Source organism: Abramis brama, assembly GCF_963993115.1.
Source record: "Abramis brama genome assembly, chromosome: 16".
In the NCBI taxonomy this organism is placed as follows: Eukaryota; Metazoa; Chordata; class Actinopteri; order Cypriniformes; family Leuciscidae; genus Abramis; species Abramis brama.
This window is the reverse complement of record NC_139978.1, coordinates 35,443,724-35,470,355: the sequence shown is the minus strand read 5'-3', so window position 1 is coordinate 35,470,355 and position 26,632 is coordinate 35,443,724. Positions and strand designations below refer to the sequence as shown.

At 36.5% G+C, this 26,632-nt stretch overlaps 1 protein-coding gene and 1 long non-coding RNA gene across 2 annotated transcripts in view; both read left to right on the top strand.

The window, feature by feature from the left end:
- Nucleotides 1–1,799: 1,799 nt before the first annotated feature.
- Nucleotides 1,800–3,457, top strand: LOC311066192. The gene is made up of 3 exons (XR_014603036.1): nucleotides 1,800–1,953; nucleotides 2,944–3,103; nucleotides 3,261–3,457. It is a non-coding gene; the product is annotated as an uncharacterized lncRNA (long non-coding RNA).
- A 1,086-nt stretch (nucleotides 3,458–4,543) lies between these two features.
- Nucleotides 4,544–26,632, top strand: part of LOC311066297 (uncharacterized protein) — a 35,863-nt gene continuing 13,774 nt past the window's right edge. Inside the window, exon 1 of the mRNA XM_084087394.1 lies at nucleotides 4,544–4,709. The gene's annotated coding sequence lies outside the window, so the exon portion shown is untranslated. The remainder of the gene's footprint in view (nucleotides 4,710–26,632) is intronic.

The window sequence follows — 26,632 nt, the reverse complement described above, 5'->3', positions numbered from 1 at the left end:
TTTTCACCCCAAATTAGTCACCATAAAATCAAAATTGACAAATCTTTTTTCCTTTTCTTTTACAGAATGTTGCAGTGCTTATAAATGATTTATTCGTGCACATCATTATTTGTTTTTTAAATTCATCGTGTACAATAGAAATACAGTGAAAATACATATTTAGGCTACAGAGCCTGTACATTTTACAGTTTAAAACTGATAACAAAAAACTTAAGAAAACATTTGATAAAATGAAAAACCTGAAACAGAAGTTTCATTTTTGAGTGAACTATCCCTTTAAAACATATTAAAAACAACACATAGACATATGAACAACATTAAAAGCTTGATTTTCACCACAGTAGGACTCAAACACTGTTAATCCTGCTGTGTGAATCATTATAAATCAAAATACAAAATGTAATTTTCTGTTAAATTCTGCCTGTTGAAAGTGCATACGCCCTGAGATTGAAGTGCATTAACATATATACCTGACCCGGTGTGTGAGATCCTGCCATTCACGTGAGGGTTAAAAAATCTAGTCCTACTTGATCTATGGTTTCAGTTCAAGTTATACAGAACAACAACTAGTGACAATCATAAGGTGCTCCTTTAACATTCCGACAAATGTAAAATTGCAATGCATTTTTTGTTTCACATTTGCCTGTTGGCTTTAATGGCTTTAATATTGCTGCTTCATGTATGTTAAGATGACAGTATTACCTCAGTTTGTATTCATTTATGCAATAAATTCTACAAATCCATTTTTTAATAAATGCCCCACATACCACACTGTAAAAAAAAATCCCGTAAAAAAACGGTAAATCTCTGGCAGCAAAGTTTCCAGACGGATTCCGTTAAATTACAGCAAATAACCATTTCACAAAATTACAGGCAAAAACCGTAAAAATACAGAATTGACTTTACGGTCAAAATTAATTAAATTACAGTACATTACTGTTAATAATGGCTTATTAAACTGTGGAAAAACGGATAAATTATGTCAAATTACATAAAAAGGACATTTAACTTTAAGGTTAAACTGTAAATTTAGGGTTTTATAAAGTTATTTTATAATAATGCTCTGTCTATCTACAGTAATTATCTTTTAATATATAGTTTTTCTGTGTAAAATAACTATGAAATTATGTATAAAAATGTAATGAGTACATAAATTCAAATACAAAGTTTGTATATTTACAGTTTTAATTTTTGCAGATCCAGTTTCACAACTTTGACCAATCTCTAATTAAGTACTTAATAATAGCAAATGTACAGTCAATTTCTGTTAAATTAACTAAACGTACAAGTACGGAATACCTGCACATTTACAGTATTACTCATTAAACAAATACTAAACATCAAGATACGTGAATGATAGGAAATACAGGCTTAGTATATCATTTAGAACATGTAAAAATATCCACATTAAAAGACAATTGCGGTATGCCTTTATACTCTAATATAACTTATTGCAAACATTTACAATTACATTTTATCCATCCAGGTGAAAAATATCCAACAGGGCAAGACGAGAGAGGTAATCCAAGGCGAGCAAGAGTCCAGAGCAGTGTAGGCTAACAATACTCAGCAATAGGTGAGCTTGTGCATGAGTGCTTTATAGTCCCTGTGATTGACTACAGGTGTGGGAACAATTAAAGCCATGAAACATGGGAAATGTAGTCCAGGGTAATCTGTAACTTAGTGTGCAGTGAAAAAGTCTTAATGGTGAACAGGCGACCTCTGGTGGTGAATGGATGGAAACAGCAGGCGTAAAATGCATTTATTTTGAATAAGCACCAGATGGCGCTGTTCTCGACACTCTCGAAGCTTTGAATCTTTTCCCGGAACAGTCAGGGAAAAATTTTTGCAACAATTTTGCCCGAACCCATTGTTGTTGTAAGAGTATTTAGGACTAGAAGTGAGGAGATGGGGTGGTGGAAGGAATGCTAACTTAACTGTCAACGAACGGAGGTGAGTTTGCAGTATATATATACACCTCTTACCTCGTTGATTGTTTGATTAACAGAGTGTGGTCCACTCGTGTCTAATTAGGTTTGATTGTCTGAATGTGCTCCACATGTGTTTAATTAGGTTTAATTATAACGTGCTCCTCCCGAACTTTGTTAATAAAACATCATTTAACACATCAGAAAAACATACCAGGCCAAGAGAAAAAGTATCAGACAATCTACTCTCTTTGCCAGAAAGAAATAAAGAAAAGAAGAAAAAAAATAAAAATAAAATAAAAGGATATACATTTTTCCTTGAGGAATTTGTGCATCAAGGTAAGTAGAGAGCGATCAGGCTAACTGTTACTGAACTGTTAACTAGAACGACACATCATTAGCGTGTCCAACATATCAACACCAGTTTGTATCTCTGGTACCAATTTCTAAGAGTAGGGATGGGTGGGACATGTCCCCACCACTTTTTTGCTATAAGGTCGATATTGTCCCCACCACTTTTGAAACGTCTCGTTGCACTAATATACCAATACAAATACATGAAACATCTCCAGTTAACTAGCAGAGCATTCATATAGTTCGTTTGTTAAAGGAACACTCCACCGTTTTTTGAAATGGGGCTTATTCACATTCTTTCATACATTTAGATAGGTGGGTAAATGCATGTTTGTCTCAGTGCATGCATTGTTTTAGTTTGACAGGGTCGGCGCTAGCTTAGCTTAGCACAATGAATGGAATCCTTTGTTGCCGGCTAGCATGTCCTGAGTAAAGGTGATCCAAAAAAAAAAAAAAAAAAAAATGTAATTACTTATGATGTAACTCCACAATTCCAGCTCGTCATACTAAAGTTTGGTTGCATCTTATAATAGTATTATGGGCCAGTAATTCCTTCACATAAATGGCAGCTGGTCTTGAAGAGTTGTTGGACCATCACAAAAAATGTGTATCTCCAGATTCTGTCCTGTTTAATTACTGTCGCATTTGCTTATTTAAACAGAGTCGGTGCTTACGGCAGCACATCAGTCATGGGGAAGCCAAAGATTAAGATCCATGAAACCGAAATGAGTGAGGAGTTGCAGCAGGACGCTCTTCAGGTCGCTTCTCTGGCTTTCAATCTGTATGAAAACCAAGGGGACATTGCTCACTACATCGTAAAGGTTGGTTCTCTAGAGTTGTACTGTGAGACTGGAATGTCTCAGTGAAATGCAGTTGTTTCAGTATTGTGAAAATGTGCTGTTTTTTTTTTTTGTCAGGAGCTTGATGGTGGAGATTGAGTGCATTTGTGGAACATTAATACTGTGTCTTTCTTTATAGCAATTTCAGAAGAGGCAAGGGGGGACCTGGAACTGCATTTTGGGGGACTGTGGTTTCTATGTGCATCATAAACCGAACGGTTACATCAAATTCTTTTTTGGCGACCTAAAAATTACTGTCTTCAGAAGTGCCTGAGGGTCAGCAATGGTTCAAAAAAGCTTATTTTATGCAACCAAATAATAAAACATGCTCCTTCAGCTCGTGGTTCATGTGTCTTTCTGCTGTGAAATCTGCACTGATTTGTATGAAGTAGGTAAACATAAGAATACCTTCTGTATTGTTATTATATTTCAAGACGAACACTTAGTTTATTTGATTATCCAAGTTCAAAGTTTATTATAAGCCCAAAGGGTAATTTTTGGTGCAACATAAAATGTGTAAACATGTATTACAAAACACACAGTAAACAACAGAAACAGCACACAACATTCTGACATCTTATCAGTTTAAAAGCCAGAGCAGAAGGAATCATGTTAAAGTCACGGGACAGTGGATGAGATGAATCTGCAAGAGTAGATCTAGCTTTCTGTAAAACAAACCGTTCAGAAATGTTTGATAACCCGCTCTGCTTAATGCCGATAATCTTACATTGACAATGACATTCAATGATTTTCAATGTATAGCAAAGTACAGATTCAATATAAGATTAGTGAAGTGTTAGTTGAATCCATATTTATTTATTTTGAAAAATCATATCCAAATATGAGTATCAAATATGATCATCAGGCTTTTGAGGAAGGTTTATTTGTTCATCTCTCAATCATCATTGTATTGCATTACATTGTTTTAAACTGCATTTAAATATCGTCTTAAGATCTCATTGATTTACAAGAATCAGAATTTCATCTTTTATGCCATATAAATACTGTATCAGCATCTGCAGCAAATTGCATATTATTGCTCAGTTTGGGCCTCTGAATAAATCTGAGCTGTTTTTCCCTCCTCGAGTATGAGCTCAATATTCTCACTATATAGAGTATATATTAGTGCTTATATAATTGAGCAATAAAATAAAGTTATAAAATATTATTACATGCGTATATAAATGTATAATACAAGTGTATTTATTTATATAAATATTATTAAAATATTATTACAATTTAAAATAATGGTTTTCTATTTTAATATACTTTAAAATTCCCACACATCAGTTCAGGTCTGTTTTCTGATTGCCCTCGTATGTTTTTCTGATGTGTTGTTGAAGCTTGACCATAACTCAGCTTCCGGAACGATTACGTATTTCCAGTTATTGTGTGAAAGCGAAAGGTATTCCCAGTTATTGTGCAAGAGATAAAGTATTAGACAATCTACTCTCTTCGCTATAACGGATTTGCCAAATACATTTGCCGACGTTACGAGACTCGTGGAGGAAAACTCCGTCACCAAAAAGAAAAAAAATCAATAAAGGATATACATTTTTCCTCGAGGAATTTGTCCATCATTATCAAGGTAAGTAGAGAGCGATCAGGCTAACTGTTACTGAACTGTTAACTAGAATGACACATCATTAGTGTCCAACATATCAACACCAGTTTGTATCTCTGGTACCAATTTCTAAGAGTTACAGTTCATGAATAGTTCGCTTGTCAGTGAGCAGTCATGTCATGCTATTGGTTATCTATTTCTGATGGGCGTAGGTTTGATTCTGAAATTGGTGGGGACGGGAACATCCCCTGAAGCTGAGCTGCATCGGTCATTAAAGGGACAGTTCACCCAAAAATGAACATTCTGTCATAATTTACTCTCCCTCAAGTTGTTTTACACCTGTATGAATTTCTTTGTTCTTCTGAACACAAAAGAAGATATTTTGAAGAATGTTCAATCCACTGGTTGACGATCACATGTTGATCTGATTGGTTACAAGGTAGTTTGTGACGTCAGAAACACCAGCGATTTCAAAGCGTGTTTTTGAGACTGTCTTTGGTTCACTGCAGTTTTAAGGAGGAAATACTCAGCAATGCTGTCGACTTATGAATTTACACATGGTTTGTCTTAAAAACACCATAAAGACATGTAATAAACATTAAGAGCTGGTTTTCACCTCAGGGGGACTTTAAGAACACTTACGCTTTTGGAACAGCAGAAATACTGTATTAGTTTCCTCCTTAAACAAAGCAGCGCTGCGCTTATAAACACTATATAATATATTTTATTAGGCATTATTCGTTGGAACTTTGATTAGCCATTTTTATGAACCAAACATCATTGAATTTGCACTTCGTGGGACTGAGCTAGTTAAATATCTCCATGCTTCTCGCGTGTTCATCATGTAGTCTGCCTGCACGTGATCACGATCCATCAGTAGCGCTGTTTCGTTCTGGCTTTGGCATAAAGGCCAATTTTTGTAATGGCACCATTCTACTCTAACAAAATTTAGTTCAAGTTTAATTCAAGCACTTTCAAAGACCTATCTTTGTTTTCACAGACTTTCCCAGCCTTGAATCCATGTGTCTGAAATACTTTCAAGAAGCGTGGGAACCCTCACTTAAACCTTACCGACCCCAAACTTTTGTTAATATTAACTCCACAATTCCAGCTCGTCATACTAAAGTTTGGTTGCATCTTATAATAGTATTATGGGCCAGTAATTCCTTCACATAAACGGCAGCAGGTCTTGAAGAGTTGTTGGACCATCACAAAAAATGTATATCTCCAGATTCTGTCCTGTTTAATTACTGTCGCATTTGCTCATTTAAACAGAGTCGGTGCTTACGGCAGAACATCAGTCATGGCGAAGTCAAAGATTAAGATCCATAAAGCAGAAATGAGTGAGGAGTTGCAGCAGGACGCTTTTCAGATCGCTTTCCTGGCTTTGAATCTGTATGAAGACAAATGGGACATTGCTCGCTACATCGCAAAGGTTGGTTCTCTGTGAGACTGAATGTCTCAGTGAAATGCAGTTGTTTCAGTATTGTGAAAATGTGCTGTTTTTTTGTTTGTTTGTTTGTTTTGTTGATGTGAGTTTGTGGAACATTAATACTGTGTCTTTCTTTATAGGAATTTGAGAAGAGGCAAGGGGGCAACTGGAACTGCATTTTGGGGGACTATGCGACCTATGTGCGTTGGAACACTGACCATTACATCCGCTTCTCTTTTGGCGACGAAATGATTTCTGTCTTCAAAAGTCCAACCAAATAATAAAACATGCTCCTTCAGCTCGTGGTTCATGTGTCTTTCTGCTGTGAAATCTGCACTGATATGAAGTAGGTAAACATAAGAATACCTTCTGTATTATATTTCAAGACGAACACTTAGTTTATTTGATTATCCAAGTTCAAGTTCAAAGTTTATTATAAGCCCAAAGGGTAATTTTTGGTGCAGCATAAAATTTGTAAACATGTACAAAACACACAGTAAACAACAGAAACAGCACACAACATTCTGACATCTTATCAGTTTAAAAGCCAAAGCAGAAGGAATCATGTTAAAATCACGGGACAGTGGATGAGATGAATCTGCAAGAGTAGATCTAGCTTTCTGTAAAACAAACCGTTCAGAAATGTTTGATAACCCGCTCTGCTTAATGCCGATAATCTTACATTGACAATGACATTCAGTGGTTTTCGATGTATAGCAAAGTACAGATTCAGTATAAGATTAGTGAAGTGTTAGTTGAATCCATGTTGGTTTTATTTATTTATTCTGAAGAATCATTCAAATACGAGTATCAAATATGATCATCAGGCTTTTGAGGAAGGTTTATTTGTTCATCTCTCAATCATCATTGTATTACATTACATTATATATATATATATTATAATGTCAGTATCTGCAATACTGTTATAAAGATCTCATTGATTTACAAGAATCACAATTTCATCTTGTATGCCATATACTGTATCAGCATCTGTAGCAAATTGCATATTATTGCTCAGTTTGGGCCTCTGAATAAATCTGAGCTGTTTTTCCTCCTCGAGTATGAGCTCAATATTCTCACTATATAGAGTATATTAGTGCAATAAATAAGTTATAAAATATTATTACATGCGTATATAAATGTTTAATAAAAGTGTATTTATCTATATAAATATTATTAAAATATTATTACAATTTAAAATCATGGTTTTCTATTTTAATATATTTTAAACAGTAATTTATATCCTGTGATCAAAGCTGAATTTTCAGCATCATTACTCCAGTCTTCAGTGTCACATGATCCTTCAGAAATTATTCTAATATGATGATTTTTTTTTTTTATCAATGTTGGAAACAGTTTTGCTGCTTTGGAAATTTATTTGGAAAGAAATTTGAAAAGAAAAGAAAGATTTATATTGTTAGAAAATATTTCTATTTCTATTTTATTCATCAGTAAATCCTGAAAAAAAGAATCACGTGTTCCAAAAAAATATTAAGCAGCACAACTGTTTCCAACATTGATTAAAAAATAAATTTAAAAAATCATATTTGAATGATTTCTGAAGGATCATGCGACACTGAAGACTGGAGTTATGATGCTGAAAATTCAGCTTTGATCACAGGATATAAATGACACTTAAGTTTACAGCATATTAAAATAGAAAACTATTATTTTAAATTGTAATAATATTACAATATTACTGGGTTTTTGATCAAATATGATCAAAAGAGACTTAAAAATAGTAATGTTTCCAAACATTTGACGGTTAAATGCCATTGTGTTCGCATTGGTTTCTTAGACTTGATGTGTTGTGAAGAGGCAGAGACAATGGGATCCATTTGCAGCTTTATTAGAGAATGGTCAAGACAGGCAGGGTCAATAACAGCAGACAGGGCAATGCAGGTTAGGCAGAGACAAACCACGTAGACAGGCAAGGGTCGAGGCAGGCAGCCAGAATCAGAAGTCGATAAACAATCCAGATCAGGGCAGGCAGAAGATCAGCAACAATAAACAGCCAAGGCCAAAACCAAAATCAAACACGGGAAATAACACTCAGAAATTATGGCCGGGGCAGATCAAGACTTCACACTGAATGGATGAGTGGAAGTAGTTTATATGTGTGTGTGTGTGTGAGGTGCAGGTGTGTAGTGCAATCAGTCCCAGGTAAGAGGCATTATGGGAATTGGAGTTCGGTGAGTATGTTAATATTCCGGAGACGGTTCCCTCCGGTGGTGAAGAGGAGGCGGTGCGGAAGCCTGCTCTGTAACATGATGTCTATAACATTTTTTTGCAGTTTCGTTTGTCTTCTGTGATTAACTTTTCACCTCATTTTGTTTTGTTTAAACATATATATTTAGGAAAATACTTACATTTAAACCTTTAATCTCAGAATTTTGATCTTTTTATGTCATTATGACAGAAAGATGAATGTTATAAATGTGTAGCCTACTATATTATTATTACGAAATTATTTTTTATTATATTATATATATATTGTTTTATGGTGCATAATTTTAAACACCTTTTACCTTATTTTAATTATTCTCAGGTTAGGTAGGCTATAGTAAGTCAAATCTGTCCTAAATAATAAGCATTTGAATTTCCATACTTACAATATTTAATCAGACTTCTCCGTAGTCAGTTCAACTCAGTCTTTTGTCAAACAGAGACTATGGCAGGCGAGCTTCTTAATTTCAATTATATATTTTTTTTATTAAATACAGGTTAACTATAGTTTACATAAAAGGCACTAATATATAACATAAAAATAAAAGTAAATCAAAACCGAATAATTGACAAGCTTTTAACTTCATGAGGCACAATGGCAAGGCATCCAACACCGGAGAGGTCATCATTGGTGAATGAGCGTCTGACTGGACATTATCTCTCCAGTCCATCAACTTTTTGACATCTTCAGAATTTCCTCCTGGAAACTCCCTAAATTTGTTCATTGGTAATCCCCTCCTGGAAACCCCTTAGGACTTGGTCATTAAAGCCTTTACCTCTTCGTCCTCCTTCTTCTGGACCTTTTCTTCAACGCATTCTGTATCTCGTCCGCAACACATAGATAATGATTGCATTTTTCTTCTTTCTTTGGCAAAGCTCTCTCTAATACATTTTCAATTTCTCTCTATTCTGCCATATGCTTAATAAATGCCTATTGCAACGGAATTGCAATGGTCTAGTGGTAGAACTTTTGCCAAGCGTGTGAGAGGTTCTGGGTTCTAATCCGCACTCGTATATATATATATATATATATATATATTTTTTTTTTTTTTTTTTTTTTTTTACCGAATATGTTCATCAGTGGTTGTATATCAAGCAGGGCGTTTGTGTGGATTTTGTTTTTTAAGATTTCAACAAATAGAAAGTCTCCGGCCCTGACTGAAACCCCACGGTACGCTACTGTCAACGAGTACACCATCCGGCCACTGGGCGTCACTGGTGAGAGAAACACACACAGTTATACATCATGGCAGAGAAGAACGTGCTAGAAGCTTGTGAGCATAGACAAAATACATAGACGCCCTATTGGTCGCTTTGAAACGTTGCTGCGATACGTCAACGCGTCCGCCATTTTGCGGAGGGCAAGACTGCGCTGTAATCAAATGCAAGTAAACAGGTGAGCTGCGGTTTTTCTGTATAAACCCCCCAAAAAATATATTTATCAACCGATTTCAGTGGTTTGTATGTGGTGTACAAAAAAGTTCCATTTCTAGTTATTTAAAATCTCGATAGTTAGACATATAAAATTTATTTATTTTTAATAAGGAATGGCCAAAGCTCAGGCTTGTCATGTATTTGGCTTTTCATTCTTGGATAAGAATTGTGAACACCCCCATACTGAGATATAATTTAATTTTCACATTAAATTAAATAAAGTTTTCTTATTGTGGGAAAAGCATATTCTGTCATTGACCCGATTTTAGCAATAAAAAAGATAACTGATGGATCCTTTATGGTAATACATGGTACAACTACAGTGCAATGCAAATAGTAAATATAAAATAAAGTGAGAAGTAGGCTAATAGTAAATAGTTTAGTCAATAAAATAAACAAACAGTATACAGCAAATTAAATAGTAATGAAAAGTATAATTATATAATATCATAAGTACTAATATAATAATAATAATATATTGATAATAGCATATAGTTTATGTATAATACTATAATAATAGCAATAGAATATGAAATATCAATTACAGAATATAGACAATAAAAAATAAGTTAAATAGTTACTATGAATAGTACAATAATTTAACAGCATATATAATAGATTGATAATCGCAAGTGGTATATTATTATAATAACAATAATAAATAATGTAAATTTATATATTTTAAAATATTCTTACATAGGCTATATAAAATAAAATGACGCAACCCTGTCTCTTTTTGTTAAATTTTAGTTTTTAAAAGGTATAAGAAGCTATACAAGTCAAGAAATAAAGTAAACGATTCAGTAAAAAATACAGCGGGCTACACCGTTAAAGTCAAATAGCCTAAATATATAAAGTTATGAAACTTCACTTTGCCCTCAGCAAAAACAATCTGCCAAGGAACAAATAATAGATTAATGAGACCAAAGATCGCCCGTTAGATATACACAAGACGAATTATTCTCACTAGACTAAAGACATCAGATCCAGCGGCGAACGTCAGAAGCACTATAGCCGAGGCAAGGCTGTTCTCGGCGGGGTACATGAGCGCTGAGCGCCCGGTGATCGCTGGATCTCACAACTCCGAAACCGCCAGATAACATTTTTAAAAAGGCGCTCTCTTTATAAATAGACCACAGATTTGAGCTTTAAACAACTACATTGTCGACTGAAAAACTCTTAAAACTACATTTCGTGACACAATAACAGTAGTATTTTTAAATTTCGCGGCCTTTCTCCTCTGAAAATAAAAATAGTAAATGAAATACAACCAGGAACAAATTTTCAGTTTTGCTTGTGAAAGGTAATTCCCTGAGACCCGTTTTCAATTGTGTGGCGATTTGTAAAGCCCCAAGCAGCACACGAAATAGGCATTTTTCTCAATTCTCGTTATGAGAGGTATAGGAAAGTTGCCCTCCGCAGTATGGCGGCGCCGTTGGCGTACGATCCAGCGGCCAATAGGGCGTCTATGTATTTATTATGTCTATGCTTGTGAGTGTCCAAAATGCAGCGGGGCAATCCAGCATCCGAAAAGCGTACCATCCCCGGCGGCCGCCATTGGCTAACAAGCCATCACCTTCTGTTAGCATTCCATTGACTCCCATTCATTTTGGCTGCTCCTAGCTCATGGACACCTCCTACTCACACTCTCCGTCTCTGCAAGAATCGGAAGGGAGTGATTCAGATTTCTCTTGGCACAGCTACTAGAGGACAGACGGTTTGCTCACGTCACATCTACGTCATCAAGCTCAGTTTGAGTCTGCGCAGTCGCTCAGCCATCAGGAAGTGAGTGCTTCTAATTGACTTCACTTTTCTCTGTTGAAGTCTATGGGGTCGCTGTGTCCATTTCTTTTACTGTCTATGCCTAAATTACACTTATGCACTTTGTACTCAATCGTGTAGTCTTTCAACATTGGAGTCTGATAGCCCCTCCCCCTCCGCTACATTATTAAAGCTGCGACAGTCGAGTGCATGAAGTGTCCAACGTTACACACTTTGTTTTTTTGGTTGAATTAGGCCGTGTGTCCACTATAGCTAGGTGCTCTGCTGAAGCTGTTTTGGCAGCGCAGCATTTTTTCAGTTGAGACGTTTTGCTCGTTATGATACGGAATATCCACGAAAGTGTTACTAGTATCTCATTTCACACATATTTTGTTTCTATGTTGATTCTGTATTAAAATGTTGATACAATGTAATGTATTTTCTCTGGCACTTGTTTTAAATGATTTTGTTCTGTTATTATGCTTGTCGTCGTCTGTTGACGTTGTACAAGCAGAATGTGGCGGTTGGTCGGTGTGGTATTAGTCCCGCCCCTCCTCCACTGTGATTGGACGGTTGGGTAAAAAGTCAAGTTAAGTCAAGTCACCTTTATTTATATTTTTATGTATATTGTTTTAAATCCAGGTCAGAAATGAGTTTGAGTGAACTGAGAAATTACATTAATGCTGTGACAATAGCTATTACTATAGACTTCAATGACCCCTATGTGTTTTAACATGTTGAAGACCTTTCTCAAACACAAAACAAGTCCCTATTTAATTTCTGGAGGCCAGGATAAAAAGGCAAGCACTGTTACTGCATTCAGATATCAAATACTGACATTAAAAAGAATACATGAAAATAACATTTCAGTAATCACACTGGTAACTTCAATAACAAAACAAAATCTCCAGAGAAGTCATTCAACTCATGTGATATTGAAAAATAAGGAAAAATATTGATTAATACCTTGATTACAATCACTCATTCATTACATATACATTGAAGCAGCAGTGGATTCCAATCCACCCCCTTCAATACTACCACTAAAGGTATACCATTGCTAGGCGTCTTCAGGGCTATCATCCACTCGCGAGGCAGAGGCGCTGAGAGGCAGAGGCGCTGGCGCCCTCCTAGCAACGGCGCTGGTCGCGCTAGCATCCTGGGGTGGCAGAGACGAAGATGTGCTAGGTGATGTGGATCTCAGCTCTCTTCATCTTTTGGTTGCAGCGATGACTCCGAGATTGTATGTGCGCGTTTAAGGTACCTAAACAACGACTGTTGCAACAGGGTCGAGGGCTGGGTTGGAAAATATGTGACGTCATTATGTTTTTTAATTTAACCAATGTTGATTATGAAAGTGAGCATGCAGCATGAGAAAGACATGATACATCATGAGAGATGCGCAATATGCTTGAAGACATGGAGTGGGTAAAACATGATTTTGACTACTTCATTGACTTTTGTTTTGTAGAAAGTCTCTTTTTAAAAGATTTTCGTTTTGTATAAATTGTATCTTAATTTTGATCAATGTTTTATCAACCAATTGCCTGTATTTAATAAATAAGAAGCAAATATATAGCAGACAATTTAATAAGGCGCCGACACGATCACTTGCATTGCACGTTAAGATTAAGACTTAAGATTGAGCCACTGTAGTCACTTGGACTATATTAACAATCTCTTTAATAACTTTTCTGGGCCAGCAAGTTTCATTCCCTTAGAAGCCTATGGAGGTGTGAGACAGCTCTCAGATTTAATCAAAAATATCTTCATTTGTGTTCCGAAGATGAACGAAGGTCTTACGGGGTTGAAACAACATGAGGGAGAGTAATTACTGGCAGAATTTTCTTTTTTGGGTGAACTAACCCTTTAATCTGCCCCTGACTGTCTTAGTCTGGCAGCGTCGCCGCCATCTTAGCTTAGCATAATGAATGGAATGCCTTGTTGCCAGTGTCAATCCAATCGGATTGCTTGGGTCCTAAGCTCGGACTCATCTCTTCAATAGGACTCATTTGTTCATAGCATAATGAATGGAATGCTTTGTTGCTGGTGGCAATCCAATCGGATTGCTTGGGTCCTAAGCTCGGACTCATCTCTTCAATAGGACTCATTTGTTCACCAAACCGGATAGCATGTCCTGTTTTTTACTTCTTGTGGCCTGCGCAAAGATAACACACAACACCACCTCTAGATAAATATCTCTGCGCCCAAGTAGCAGAGCTTCTCCTGTGCTTCACCCCAATATAGTCCCTAGTCTTAATCTGCATTGCTATTTGTGCTCGTTGTGAATACACAGGCCACAGGTAATTCGTTTTTTTTCTTCTTCTCATTACAAAATTGTCATTAAAGTATAGCAGCAAATATTTGTTTAGAAATGTTTGTAAGGAAGTAAACTGAAGAGAAGAAAGTTATGAATGGTGAAGTTTATGATTGTTATTTAATATCTTTATGGCCTATTATTATTATTGTTATTATTTATGGTCAAATGCCATGCCATTTTTGTGAAAATGTAGACTTTTTTAAGTTTCAGGTCAATTTGTATTTTCTCTGTCCATTAATGTCTATTGTATTTGGAATAATGAGTTTGAAAGAATTGTACTGTTAAATCATTACTTTCTATTTGGCGTTGAAAGATTCAAAGACTGAGTCATAAATATAACACAAAATGTACTTTGTCACAACTCATCTGTCTGTAATTTTGAACTTTGAAGCTGGTTTAAAGTGCAGACGCACTGAGAAAGCAGAGTTTGTCAGATCTTCAAAACATTATCTCACATGGGTGTGTGAGAAACTGTAATTCATTTATTTTAATTTGAGCATTAAAAATCTAGTCCTAATTGTTCTACAATTCAAACAATTAGGTTTGGTTTTAGTTTCAGTTTAAAACCTTCATATCATATGTGTCTTTACACAGAAAATAAGTGAAAATCATAATGAGGTGCTAATTTAACATTTAACGAATGTAAAACTGCAATAAATGGTTTGTTTCACATTTGTCTGTATGATGTTGCTGCTTCACGTGTCTGCTGCATTTATTTATGCAATATATATATATATATATATATATATATATATATATATATATATATATATAACCAATCAGGGCTGCGTTTCCCAAAAGCATCGTAAGTAGCACTTGAAAATCTTCGTAGAACTACGGGTGCTCTGGGCTGGGTTTCCCGAAACCTTCTTAACGCTACGTCGTTACACCTTAAGCTGTACCTTTTCGTTAATACGTGTTTCCCGAAACGTTCTTAGTTAAGTATACCTTCTGTAAGTCATACGTTCGGAAGGTTGGTCTGGACCACTCTTAGCTTTACCTTATCACTGTTGCAGATCTATATGAATATAATTCTGAAGTTTTAAAACACCCAGACAGTGTTCAATTAGGCTAATTCAAGTGTTTTCATGCAAAGAATAAAATTGTTGTTAGATTTTTAATTATATTATTATACAATATTATCAATTTAATTAAAGCAGTGAAAGCATAGGCTACTGTCAGTTAAGTCCTATTCGCACACTAATATTGTTTCTCATGGGCTCGTACGGTATTTTAAACATTTACAGAGGTAAGTCGGTGATTTTAGTGTCGTCCATAATATCAGTGTTTTTTCTCATCCAACCCGAATAAAAAATTGGCCAAATTAGTAGGTACCTACTGTTTTTTTGACAAACAGGTCGTGTGGTAATTTCCGTCTGAATCCACATCTCTGAGTTTCCAATAAGAGATTCAAAATCTACTGTTTAAATCCTTTTTGATCACTGCTGAGCACCGTATGTAAGATGTAGCCAACACTTTTATTACAGATATGCTGGAAAGTATTTCCAAGAACAATATTTCATCACAGCTCCACCTCAGCGAACAAAAATGGGAAAGAGAATAAAGCACATAAAAAATTTAAATGGTTATTATGGCAGCAATATATGATACAATTTAAAAATATGTTGGCTAGGCTATTATAGGCTATTATAGTTTTAATTATTTTTTATAATATCCTAGAGTCCTAATAAATGCAATTTCAACTATTTCTGAAGTGTTTCTTTTATAAAGATCACCGCTTTCTCACATAAACAGCCCCTGCACGAAAGAATAATTGATTCTCCAGCTCTTATATCTTAAGCAGCTTCCTAAGGTATGGTTCGGGGAACACACCTAGAAATGGTATACCTTCAGTTAAGTTGTACCTTAAGAGTCTTCGTAGCGCGCTAAGAGACAACGTTATCGGGAAACCACTCTCGGAAATGTATGAGTAATCGTACATCCCCAAGTGCATCGTAAGAAGACAGATTTATGAGGTCACCTGCAGGACAACCGGCAGATTACACTTTTATCTAGATTTAACAGATTACACTGCAAAGTGAGTACAAATATAAGGTTTTGATTGTATTTTTTTTATTGTACACTTTATTGTACTTTTTGTTTTTGTTTAAATGAATGTATAAATTAAATAATAAAAAAGGGAAGAAAAAATACACATCTAAATTAAATGAATGAACAAACTAAAATCATAAAAGAACGAAGCAATGTGGGAAATATGCTTCAAAGACTGGGCAAAATATGGATGAATAAAATAAAAAAAATCTGTCAATGACTTGCTGACGTGCACGAAAACCAGCCATGTATTGGGCATTTTTTGCAGACCACCTTCCCTGATCTTTGAAACACCCCGGGTTGCAGTTAGTTTGCAATGTCCACCCAGATGTTTTGTTTTCCCTTTAAATCTGTCCTTTAAATCTGTTAAAAATAACATCTTTGTTTCGCTCTATCTCCTCTAAAATAGGGCCAACATTAATTTCTTCTTTTTTGAAAGGTATCTTTTCTTGTTTGTCTTTTTGTTCATACATTTTGTCAGTAGGCTATCTCCGCCTGAATGTAGACTTTAGACTTGTCTTGATTGCTAATCCACAGATGACGATTATTAGGTTAAACCTAATAATTAAGGCTAAACGTTCAGAATACGATTCCATATAAGGTTATATTTCAGCACTTCGCGAATGGAAAGCGACTTTTAAGTAGCACATAGCGCGCGTTCTCGCGCGTTCATGTTAAGTGCATTTTTTTGTATTGTGCTATAATATTTTCTGAAGATTAGATCCACTGTAAACAAATATATTTGCTTTATCAAAGTGTTTTCCCCATCATACAGATAAAGTTTAATGCATTAACCAACTCTTTATTACCACATTCAATGGGTTTGAAAAACCCTGCCTTAGCCAATGTTGCTGTCAGGTGATGAACGAACGACTCGAACCTAAAGACTCAGAGACTTTTTAGTTTAAGAAACATGTATAAGTGGCTTCCGAGAGTGGTTTCGCTCCGTGGAAAGCCATATATTGATTAATTATCATAAACTGTGTGTTCACTCCGGGAACAACCATATAATGTTTTTTTCGTTACAGATCGGCAGAATGCCTCGCACAGCTGTTTGTTTGATATTGAGCATTCTATTTGGGTAAGTAGCATTAAAGATAGCATAGCATTACACATAGCTTTTACATAACTGTTTTTTTTTTCTATAGGCATATATAAATATATTTCTCAGTATATCTTATAACAAGTGTTTTCGCTTCCGCTGTTCTCGTTTGATGTTCTGTACTGGTACCTGGTGCTTCTATCAACAGTGAGCTGAGGCATTAATAGCACTAAAAAAAATTATTGTTCTTCTGGTCAAAAACCATTATAGGATTAGTGCACCAAGAGTGTTCTCGCTGGGTGTTGTGGCCATATGGAACAACTAAAGGCTGATTTATACTTGGATTTATACTTTAGACCTACGCTGTATCCTCTATGCTGTAGACTACGCATCGGTTTTCATTTATACTTCTGCATCGTTGTCCGTGTTGACGTGCAATTACACATGCAGAGGGAGCATGTGAAAACCGAGGGAGGGGTTCAAGCAGACCAATCACAGCGCTTGCTGCACGCGTAGAATTGATGCGTTGTTACATTTTTGTGAAATGCACTTCAGGGTCCACCGTTGGCACCACATAGCTACGGCGTGAGTTCAACACAGAAGTATAAATTGGTCCAGTGGCACAGCAAACCTGGCCAGATCTTCTACTGTACTTCTACTGCAAATTTCTGCACAGCTTGTAAAGGTAAATTATCAACCATTAGGGCCCCATATTCTAATCACTCGCTTTCTTAAAGATGCTCGGCGATTGCACACTAATCAGACTGTTAGGGTGCCTTCATGGGACCTCAGTCTGATTTTAATGTCCCCCTGTAATCAATAATTTTAACCCTTAAAACTCATCTTTGATCACCAAAATAACACATTTAAATATTTTTTCCTTGAAAAAAAATCTTCATGCCTTACAATAGCTTGAATGTAACTCGACACCCTTGCCTCATTTAGTATACATGGTTCTATGAATATGCAAATGAGCCCTGCCTCCACTCACTCCCACAGCTCAGAGATCCACTGGTTGACGATCACATGTTGATCTGATTGGTTACAAGGTGGTTTGTGACGTCAGAAACACCAGCGATTTCAAAGCGTGTTTTTGAGACTGTCTTTGGTTCACTGCAGTTTTAAGGAGAAAATACTCAGCAATGGTGTCGACTTATGAATTTACACATGGTTTGTCTTAAAGCATATTAAAAACACCATAAAGACATATAAACAACATTTAAGAGCTAGATTTTCACCACAGGGGGACTTTATGAACACTTATAAAACGGTTAGTTCCAATCCATGATTCCGATTGGTCAATAGCTGTGCTTTATTCACGATAAAACACGGCTATGACCGCTTCAGCCAATGGTTTTATGTATCACTACAACACCCCTAGCAACCACTCTTAGCAACTTAAACACACGTGTGATCTCATTGATATTGTTCATTGAAGCTACCCAGTGGGCATTTGATTTAACATCAATATGACATCAACATTGATGTCAAAATTACGTCACGAAATAGGTCAAAAATGAAAGTCATATTGACATCAAAGTGTCGATGTCAATTTGATGTCAAGATTTTGACCTCTGCTGATGTCATTTTGATGTTATTTTGATGTCATGCTTTGTTGGTATTTGATGTCAATTCAACATTTACAGTGAGGAAAATAAGTATTTGAACACCCTGCTATTTTGCAAGTTCTCCCACTTAGAAATCATGGAGGGGTCTGAAATTGTCATCGTAGGTGCATGTCCACTGTGAGAGACATAATCTAAAAAAAAAAAAATCCAGAAATCACAATGTATGATTTTTTAACTATTTATTTAAATGATACAGCTGCAAATAAGTATTTGAACATCTGAGAAAATCAATGTTAATATTTGGTACAGTAGCCTTTGTTTGCAATTACAGAGGTCAAACGTTTCCTGTAGTTTTTCACCAGGTTTGCACACACTGACTGGATTTTTTCTCCTGACTGGAGACTGGATTTTGGCCCACTCCTCCACACAGATCTTCTCTAGATCAGTCAGGTTTCTGGGCTGTCGCTGAGAAACACGGAGTTTGAGCTCCCTCTAAAGATTCTCTATTGGGTTTAGGTCTGGAGACTGGCTAGGCCACGCCAGAACCTTGATATGCTTCTTACAGAGCCACTCATTGGTTATCCTGGCTGTGTGCTTCGGGTCATTGTCATGTTGGAAGACCCAGCCTCGACCCATCTTCAATGCTCTAACTGAGGGAAGGAGGTTGTTCCCCAAAATCTCGCAATACATGGCCCCGGTCATCCTCTCCTTAATACAGTGCAGTCGCCCTGTCCCATGTGCAGAAAAACACCCCCAAAGCATGATGCTACCACCCCCATGCTTCACAGTAGGGATGGTGTTCTTTGGATGGTACTCATCATTCTTCTTCCTCCAAACACGTTTAGTGGAATTATGACCAAAAAGTTCTATTTTGGTCTCATCTGACCACTTGACTTTCTCCCATTTAAGCAGGGGAACCTTCCATGCCATGCATGATTTCAAACCATGACGTCTTAGTGTATTACCAACAGTAACCTTGGAAACAGTGGTCCCAGCTCTTTTCAGGTCATTGACCAGCTCCTCCCGTGTAGTTCTGGGCTGATTTCTCACCTTTCTTAGGATCATTGAGACCCCACGAGGTGAGATCTTGCATGGAGCCCCAGTCCGAGGGAGATTGACAGTCATGTTTAGCTTCTTCCATTTTCTAATGATTGCTCCAACAGTGGACCTTTTTTCACCAAGCTGCTTGGCAGTTTCCCCGTAGCCCTTTCCAGCCTTGTGGAGGTGTACAATTTTGTCTCTAGTGTCTTTGGACAGCTCTTTGGTCTTGGCCATGTTAGTAGTTGGATTCTTACTGATTGTATGGGGTGGACAGGTGTCTTTATGCAGCTAACGACCTCAAAAAGGTGCATCTAATTTAGGATAATAAATGGAGTGGAGGTGGACATTTTAAAGGCAGACTAACAGGTCTTTGAGGGTCAGAATTCTAGCTGATAGACAGGTGTTCAAATACGTATTTGTAGCTGTATCATACAAATAAATAGTTAAAAAATCATACATTGTGATTTCTGGATATTTTTTTTTTAGATTATGTCTCTCACAGTAGACATGCACCTACGATGACAGTTTCAGACCCCTCCATGATTTCCAAGTGGGAGAACTTGCAAAATAGCAGGGTGTTCAAATACTTATTTTCCTCACTGTATTTGATGTCAAGATGTCATGATATTGATCCAAGCAGGCACAGGATATGGACTACAACGTCGGTCAGACGTTGGATTTTGGTTGAAAATGAAAGTCGGGTTGATGTCTAAATCCAATGTTTGTTTGACGTCAGGCTCCAACGTTGGGCAGTCGTTGAATTTTGGTTGGAATAAACCAAACCAAAAAGGTGAAATGCATGGCCGTACACTTATTACCAGCATCACTTAAAGCTAACCAGACTGACTTTATTTTGATAAACAACACTGTTAGATATGCTGTAGAATCAAATGACTTATATTATGAATAAAACAATGTTAAAATCACAAGTCCTATATAATCAAAGCATTAGACACTAAATAAGATCAGGGATTAAGGCAATTACATGATGAAATCATCATTGTCATCAACAAACAGCCAACATCACCTGATCTCATTTTCTCTTGGCTTTTTTTAGCTACAACAATTGTGCTTTATAAACACACATTTATAGCAGCCAGAGAAAAGTTTAATTTAAAGAGTCAAGGGTCAAGAGCACAACTAAAGCAAACGCTAACCACAATCATGGTGACTTTAAAATACAAAATATTATTTCATAAAACCGGAAATTAAATAAAGTAAATCTGGTTAGTTTTAAGTGACGCTGGTAATAAGTGTACGGCCATGCATTTCACCTTTTTGTTTGGTTTATTCCAACCAAAATTCAATGACTGCCCAACGTTGGAGACTGACGTCAAACAAACATTGGATTTAGACGTCAACCCGACTTTCATTTTCAACCAAAATCCAACGTCTGACCGATGTTGTAGTCTATATCCTTCCTGTGCCTGCTGGGCATCTATTTGACATCAGGATGCCATGATGTTGATGTCATTTTAATGCTATTTTGATATCATTCAATATCAAGCTCCAATATCAGATTAAATTTACCTTTTATAGTATATGCAATTATAGTGTCTGCTGTCATTTTAAACCTGAACTAAATGTAAATATGCTAGGATTTAAATAAATAAAAACACACATGCAATATACATAGACCTAGGCCGACAACTTTCAAGATCATTCAGGCTAGGTCTTTTAGATGTTGAAAATGAGTCACATTGATTTACAATGAGTAATAAATATACTTTTTTCAGACATTTCAGACATTGTTTTGACATAAATTTAACATCAATTTGACGTCTTGTTTCCTGACATCAAATCAACATCTATTTAATGTCAATGATATTGACCTGAGATGTAGGGACCAGAAAAAAACATGTCAGATTGATACCTTTGTTAGGCATCTTTACAACCACAAGGAAATAATTACAAAATATAATGAAAATATGCATATTCATGCATGTCATACATGGTGGTCAAAATCTTGACTATTTGTTGATGTCAAATTGACGTCAAGGTGCCCGCTGGGTAGTGGAGTATGTGAGAGATCGAGAAAGCGAGTGTAAAGTTACCTACATTCACAATAGACATTGCATTTTCCTTCAGGTCAGTCCTATATTCATAATAAAATAATCTGTTTGAATGTCCGCTGTGATATCTTGCCCTTTTAACAGTTAAAGGAGAAGTTCACTTTTAAAATGAAAATTCTGTCATCATATAATCACCCTCATGTTGTTTCAAACCTGTATGAATTTCTTTCTTCTGCTGAACAGAAAGGAAGATATTTAGAAGAATATCAGTAACCAGACAGTTTTTGGGTCCCATTGACTTCCATAGTATATTTTTTTCCTACTATGGAAGTCAATGGGACCCAAAAACTGCCTGGTTACTGATATTCTTCTAAATATCTTCCTTTCTGTTCAGCAGAAGAAATAAATTCATACAGGTTTGAAACAACATGAGGGTGATTATATGATGACAGAATTTTCATTTTAAAAGTGAACTTCTCCTTTAAGGGTTTTTCCCGTGCCTATAAAGTTAGTCATCTGTCAGTTGCGTCTCCTTCTCCGTGAAAACAAGTTTGAGTATTTTCAATATAAAAGTCTTCTCTACCGACTGACTCATTCATAATACAGTCTTTGCCGCCATCTATTGGTGAAATAATGTGTGTAACTTCTGTTGCTGTTTACGGTCAGGGACTATTTTTTTACAGCGGAAGGAATGCTTTTAGTGATTTTAATTTTTTTTTTTACATCGGCTTTAATATTTGTATTATGTGGCAACCGTTTTATAAAAGCAATAAGGTACTCGAGGCAAGTGCTGTATCGTGAATAAGTAACGGCTGAAGGGGTTGAACTCCGCTTCGCGTCGTGGTCGTGCCTAACAACGTCCTTCAGCCGTTACTTATTCACGATACAGCACATCATCAGCCTCTCGTACCTTATTGCTTACTTACGCTTTTGGAACAGCAGTTCAATACTTTATTGATTTCCTCTGTAAACCAAGCAGCGCTGCGCTTATAAACATATTTTATTAGGCATTAATCGTTGGAACTTTGATTAGCCATTTTTTTATGAACCAAACAGTTCATCATTGAATTATTTTGAGTTGTTTGGTTTTCTTTCTGTAAAAGATGGGTGTCTGTTTCATGCCATTCCTGAGGGAGGGTGGATGTTTAAACTAGATTTTAAAGACTTTGTATCAATAAAAGGAGTATTTATTAAGACATTACCTTGTGATTAATGTAAGCACCCACACAACATTATGTTAGTAACCGAGTATGTTTCCTCTGTAAACAAAGCAGCGCATATTTTAGGCATTATTCGTTGGAACTTTGATTAGCCATTTTTATGAACCAAACATCATTGAATTTGCTCTACCTGGCACTGAGCTAGTTAAATCTATCCATGCTACTCATGTAGGCTGCCTGCACGTGATCACGATCCGTCTGCTCATGCCGCTTTTCTCCTGCCTTCACCAATCAGTAACGCTGTTTCGTTCTGGCTTTGACATAAAGGCCAATTTTTGTAATTGCACCATTCTACTCTAACAAAATTTAGTTCAAGTTTAATTCAAGCACTTTCAAAGACCTATCTTTGTTTTCACAGACTTTCCCAGCCTTGAATCCATGTGTCTGAAATACTTTCAAGAAGCGTGGGAACCCTCACTTAAATCTTACCGACCCCAAACTTTTGTTAATGTAACTCCACAATTCTATCTCGTCACACTAAAGTTTGGTTGCATCTTGTAATAGTATTATGGGCCAGTAATTCCTTCACATGAATGGCAGCAGGTTATTGGCATTCAGTGGCGGTTCTACATTGAATTACACCCTGGGCGAGACCCCTTTCGAGTGCCCGTATTTATAATATTCTGAATGAAATGTGCGTTATTTGGAAGAAAATCTAGGTGTGACCAGTGGCGGCTGGTGAAAAATATCTTAGGTGGGGCTGTGTCATATTCAAACCATGGGAGTAGGCTAATAGGCCTACTTTCTGCCCTTGGTAATGTTATGTGTATTGTGCTTTGATGTTTATTTTGTTCTATTCCTTAACCCACTCCCAGTGGTTCTCAAACTTTTTAGAGTTGTACCCAAAGATGCTTAATATCCTTCTGCGCACCCACACTCTTCAGTCACACCTTTTTCAGTAAGGGACAATATTTGCCCCCTTAAATCGATTTTTCAATTTTTGCATGTTTACCTTTACAAATACCTTTATAAAATAAATAATGCTTTAAATAAAAAAATTAAAAAATAGATAAATATGCAATGATGGTAAAGACGAAGTGATGCTTTTAGATATTAAATTAAAACCGCCAGTAGGTGGTGAGTCATCCAGTAATGAAGCAAGTGGCAGTATTTATGAATTAATCATTGAATCATTGACTCTAATGATTCGTTCAAAGCCGTAGATTCGTTCACAAACATTGCTGTGTGCTGCAGTTCTGCTGTGGATTTCGTTGGAGCTATTATTTTATTGTAAAAATACTGACAACTGTGTTGAAAATGAACATCACTTAATATTAATATTTCGTTTGTTGAACTGTTGTATAAAATCAATGTGACATTTGCAATCTTCATGGATCTTCATATAATGTGATCAACATTAAACACAGGAACTCACACAGGGTATGTCTTTGTATTGAAGAGAGTTTGAATCTTATATCGATCTCCATGCTCAGCCTGTGTCTATATTTGTTCTTCATGCTAGTAAGTGCTAAATCCCTACTTTTACAAAGGTAACGTACATTGTCGAGAACGGCAGTATAGCGCGATTTGCCGAGGCAGCAATCTGCACGAGACCCGTCATATAGCCACACGTTGCTTAAATGCAGACAGTTTTGACCGCAAAAGATGAGGTAATTTGATCGGATGTCATGTATTTACAGCATTTAACCTGAGAGAAATGCATGCTCAGGTTAAGGAACGGCAAAATTCAGCATTTTGTTCACGCACCCCCTTCTGTCACCTCACGGTTTAAGAACCACCACAAACCCAGTTTGAGAACCACTGCCTTTACATATCTTTGTAAAGCAAATACTACTACTACTACTACTAATAATAATATTACAAATAATTATTAGTATTAACCACCCAAACACATTTTAACACAAACTGCATGATACCAGTGCTCTGTCAAAAAGTCAGTAATTATTTAATGCCATATCCTCCTGGGACCCAGAAAAAAAAAGTTTTTGGAATTTATTTTTTCTCCATGTCATCACACTGTTTAGAGCACAATAAACAAATGCTAAAAAAACATTTTTGAAAAATAATATTTTATTCATACGTTATGCTATGTCCTCTGTAGTGGACGCCAGGACTAAGTTGTTTAAAAAATAAAATGACATGAAATTATATGTATAGGCAAAAACAATGGGATTTTTTTTTCAATCACCAATAAATTTGGGGGTTTCAGGATTTTTTCAACCAAAATTTGTATTAAGATGATTCTCAACTATGTTATGAAAGAAATAACGGAATGAATTGATACACCATTTTACTTTATGCAATATGTGGGTAAAATGTCCATAAATTAATATTCCCATTCAATGCAATGTATCTATAAACTGTATCTAATTTGCACCTTAATGTGTTCTTGGTTCTTGGGTTCTTTTAATAATAATATCTAATATTTAATAGGAATATTGATGTATAATTTATTTCCATATTCACTTGTTGTGTCTCACAAAATGCCTGATAAACATGATTTAAGTCCTGATGTCCTCTACAGTGGACACGTTTGAAATCAACGCCCTGTTCTGTAACAGAAAATATTTTTTTTTATTTGAAACCTCTTAACATTTTCCTGAGATGTTGTATTATGAAATACAATTTGAAAAGTAGTCCAATTTAAATTATAATTACAATATATTATCATATTTCCATAAGAATGATACATTTGATCACTAAATTAATGTCAGACATTTTTAAAGACCAAGGAGAAGTTGTTTTCATGGTGAAACCTACAAACATTTCATATCTCTGGAAAGTCCTGAATGTGCTCTTTACAGGACACCCAGGTTGTGTCATGTGACATGTATGATGTCAGAGAAATTCACTAAAATATAATGTCCACTACAGTGGACAAAAGTCTATTCTTGGGTCCCAGGAGGATATTACAAGACTGAGGCATTCTTACACAAAAACAAACAAATTGCACAAACTTTCCATTTGCATTTGAAATTTAACTCAAACAGTTTAGTTACTTTCTAAGACAGGTCCCTCACTCCGGTAACTGTCCATGCTGGATCTGTCTGTCGCTGTTGTTTTAAAAAGTAATCACGGAAAGCAAAACAAGGCATTAGCATGACCGCATCCAGCTAGCCAGGCCGATAGACCGCTGTCTGATAGAGATGGGCGCGGCTCGGGCGCGCGCAGCTTGGGGCGCTAAACACATAGGCTAAACAGAAGCGCCCATAGCTGATTAGATTTGAGCTCGCTGATTGGCTACAGCTTATGTCAAACATGTATATCTTAAATCAGCAATTGGCTAAGCTGCTCCACAGACCCGCCTCTCTGGGGCGCCTCTCTCCAGCGCCCCAGAGCTGATGAGACGTGCACGCAAGTGGAGGGGATGTATAGAAAAAGCAGATATTTTGAATTTCTATCATATTTTTCACATATACTGGGTGTATTTAATATCTCAAACACACAAATACTGACAATTTGTATGTATGTATTTACTTATTTATTTACTGAGTGTGGCTCATAAACTGTGGTCTGGCTCATGGGGGGGCGGCGCCCTAGCGCCCTCTATTGGCCAGCCGCCCCTGGGTGTGACTGACTTCGATAACTATATGGATCCCCCGCCCCCCCTTGTCCGTTCCATTTGGGAGAGACCCAGAGGTGAACTGTCATCCTCGCCCGCGCCTCCGCGCCCCCTCCCCTTTCCCCTTCTCAAACAGCTTCTGTGCACGGCATCTTCTCAGCCATAGACTGTAAAAAATAGTTCTCAGCAAGCAGGGGCGCAAATTTGCCAATTCCCCACACAGTGAAATGATAGATAATAGAAAACCACTTCACGGCGTTTTTTTTTGTTGTTTTTTTTCTGCTCGTGCCGGCGGCGCCGCCCCTCCCCCCTCAAA